Source organism: Marmota marmota, unplaced genomic scaffold, assembly GCF_001458135.2.
Source record: "Marmota marmota marmota unplaced genomic scaffold, marMar, whole genome shotgun sequence".
NCBI classification, from domain to species: Eukaryota; Metazoa; Chordata; class Mammalia; order Rodentia; family Sciuridae; genus Marmota; species Marmota marmota.
In genome coordinates this window covers 5,448,113-5,451,673 of record NW_025999982.1, presented here as the reverse complement: position 1 = coordinate 5,451,673, position 3,561 = coordinate 5,448,113, and the positions used below count along the sequence as shown (strand labels likewise).

General features: G+C 42.6%; 1 pseudogene; it reads left to right on the top strand.

Moving 5' to 3' along the window:
* The first annotated feature begins 600 nt into the window (after positions 1 to 600).
* LOC107144070 lies at positions 601 to 2,061 on the top strand (annotated as a pseudogene).
* Positions 2,062 to 3,561: the final 1,500 nt, after the last annotated feature.

The following is a 3,561-nucleotide window of genomic DNA, read 5'->3' as shown; positions in this document are numbered from 1 at the left end:
CACACTATAGGCTAAGCTCTAACTACTGTCTAAGACCTGACCTTGCAGACAACCAGGCCTGGCAAGCTTCTACACACAGGCTACCAGGCAAGCCATAATGTCCCCAGTATGTTTTTTCCATTCACTTGGTTTGTATTGGTCTCTCCCCACAGAGGTGGGCCCATACAAATCTATCAAATAGGTTAGAACATATCTAGAAGTGCTTTATGGACTTGGGTTTTTGGGTTTTGGCAAAGGGGATTAATGTTGTTTTACCACTGAACTACATTCCCAGCCATTTTTATTTTTAGACAGGGTCTCACTAAATTGCTTAGGGCCTGGTTAAGTTGCTGAGGCAGGCCTTGAACCTGCAATCTTCCTGCCTCAGCCTCCCAAATTGCTGGGATTACAAACATAATCCCACGCCCAGCTTTATAGACTCCTTGTCTTACATCATTATTTTCCCTTATCCTCCCTTCTCCCGCAAAATCCAGGACTACCGCCCAAGCTATTCAGGAGAAATTAATGAAGTAATTCATTGAACTGATCTAAAAGAATAAGTTAACACTTGAAAATGGTGCAGTAGCAAAGGTTAGTGGTTAATATTAACTCTCTGAGTCGATTTCAGTTCAGAACCCTGCAGCAGCAGCCATCGCTGAGTGAAGAGCACCTAAGGTAAGTGCCCAAGATGCCAAATATCAAAATCTTCAGTGGCAGCTCCCATCAGGACTTACACCAGAAAGCTGCTGACCACCTGGGCCTAGAGCTAGGCAAGGTGCAACCAAGAAATTCAGCAACCAGGAGACCCGTGTAGAAACTGGTGAAAGTGTACATGGAGATAATGTCTACATCATTCAGAGTGGCTGTGGTAAAATCAACAATCTAATGGAGCTTTTGATCATGATTAATGCCTGCAAGATCACTTTAGCCAGCTGGATTGATACAATCATCCCACGTTTCCCAGATGCCCAGCAGGATAAAGATAAGAGCCGGGTTCCAATCTTAGCCAAGCTTGTTAAAAATACGCTGTCTGTAGCTGGTGCAGATCATATTATCACCATGGATCTTGCTTCTCAAAATCAGGGCTTTTTTGATATCCTAGTGGACATCAGAGCCAGCTGTCCTGAAGTGGAGTAGGGGGAATATCTCAGAGTGGAGGAACTGCACTATTGTGTCACCTGATGCTGGTGGAACCAAGAGTGACCTCCATTGCAGACCAGTTGAATGTGGACTTTGCCTTGTTTCACAAGGAATGGAAGAAGGCCAATGAAGTGGACCACATGGTGTTAGTGGGAGATGTGAAAGATCAGGTGGCTATCCTTGTAGATGACACGGCTGTCACATATGGTACCATCTGCCATGCAGCTGACAAACTTCTCTCAGCTGGAGCCACCAGAGTTCATGCTATCTTGACTCATGAATTCTTTTCTGGGCCAGGCATTTCTTGCATCAGTAATGTATGTTTTGAAGTAGTAGTGTTCATTGATACCATACCTCAGGAGGACAAGATGAAGCAAGCACTGCTCCAAAATACAGGTGGTGAATGACATCTCTATGATCCTTGCAGAAGCCATCAGGAGAACTCATAATGGGGAATCTGTTTCCTACCTGTTCAGCCATGTTCTTTTATAACAGAATAACTTGAGGCTTTTTAAAAAATAAAATCAACCCCACTCCTTCTTTCCCTTGGTATCTGATGACAAATTCAGAAGACCCAGCTTGCTCCTATATAGCTTTCTACATCCCATATCATGTAATTGAGAGTTTTGTAAATTGGGGAAAGACAGATTGATATTAACTGTTGGGATTTCTTAACTGCATTGTCTCATTCTGGCTTCCTTAATGATTTTGTGAATCTTACAGCTCTAACTAGAGTTCAGTTGCTGCAAGATTTCAGACTTCTAAGGATGTTGAATAAAGCTGTTTGAATGGTTGAGGACTTTCAGACTCTGCATGTGAATGCTTTGGAGATTTTTCCTTGTCAGAACAACTAGTAACAAAGCAGCCCATGTGTGACAAGTTCTCTAAGATCTAAGCTAAATTAACAACAAGAGCCCTGGGCTTTCCATAGACCTATTTCCATAGCTGAGCAAGTGTTAAGGCAGGAGCAGGCAGCTCAGCCTGAAAAATAAAAAAAAAAAAGCAAACAACAGTTGGGTGGGATCACCATGGGGGAGAGGGTAGCACAGTGCAGCCAATATTTCTAGGGAGGAAGAAGCCTGATTCATTGCCATCTGCTTGACAACATAGCATGTAGTCCCTTTGTGCCAATTCCTTTCTATGACTTTACCTTTAGCCATCTTGACCTTTTTATGGCCAAATACCCTCTTGGGCCCAAATTATCATTGTACCATAGTCTTCTGAACACAAACTTGCTTCCTGCTGTGTAATTGCTAACATTCACGTTAGATAATTTGCTGTAGCTTAACCTTCCTACTTTAATGGTGGTCATGAGTTTTAGGTGGTCTTCCCTCCTAGAATCTGTTTGGCCTCTCAAATGACCTGACATTTCTGTTAAAAGTTTGATGTTACTGTCTCTTGTAGAGGAAACTAATAAAGTGTCTGTGTGCGAAGAAAAAAAAAAAAGGAATAAGTTAACACTTGACTATTAAACTGCCACACGCAGTTGTGTGTGTGCAGTTCATCTACAGGACCAGATCAAGTAATGTATGTAAATTATACACAAAGTAACCCTTCATAATCTCTTTATTTAGCAACATTTAAGGCTGGACCTGAAGCCTTCCTTGACTTAAGGAACTAGTGCTTTAGACTATTACTAAATAATTCACGTTTTGGCATTTAATTATTCAGCCCACATACTGTCAGACTGCTTCACTGTATAAATTTTCTCATTCAAGCCATAAGCTCTTTGACTACAGAAGTCATCATCTGTCTGTCTTATAAGTACACCAAACAACATAAGCACTAGATAAATATCTGGGAAACTACATTGAGACTAGATGGCTTATAAGAAAAACCTTAAAAAAATAATCTAGAAAGAAAGACCTAACTAAAACTAAATAATAATCAAGGCTTATTTAACTTACAACACTACCACTCAGTATTACCGCAAAGTGAACTTTTCATACAAATGATTTCCAAAACCCAAATGGCTCCTCATCACCGAGAGCTTGTTCCTGACCCAGTTTTTTCCAAGCTGTCTGCAATTCTCTCCCTACCACCCCACTTCTAGCGCCCCCTCCCCCACTGGTACCAGGCCTCACCCTTCCTTTTTGTTTTTATTTTTAACATGCATTTATTATTCTTTGTTCATCTGCATTTATCAAACAGTGTCAGCAACCTCTGGGAAGAACTCTGAATCCCCATCCTGACCCATCTCAGGGGGCGCCACTTGGAGGCACACAGACTCCCAGGCTAAACGTGACCCATCCCGACCAGCCGATCTACCTCAAAGAGACGGAAAGAAAGAAGTCATTCTTACATGAGTACCTGAAGGATGACACATCTAATTCGCAAACGGTTTCAAAATAAACTCGAGAAAGTTCACACCGCATCAGACCTCGGGCGGCGTTTAGGTCCGGGCCGCGCCGCCTCCGTGGCCGGCACCGCGCGCTCCGGGCG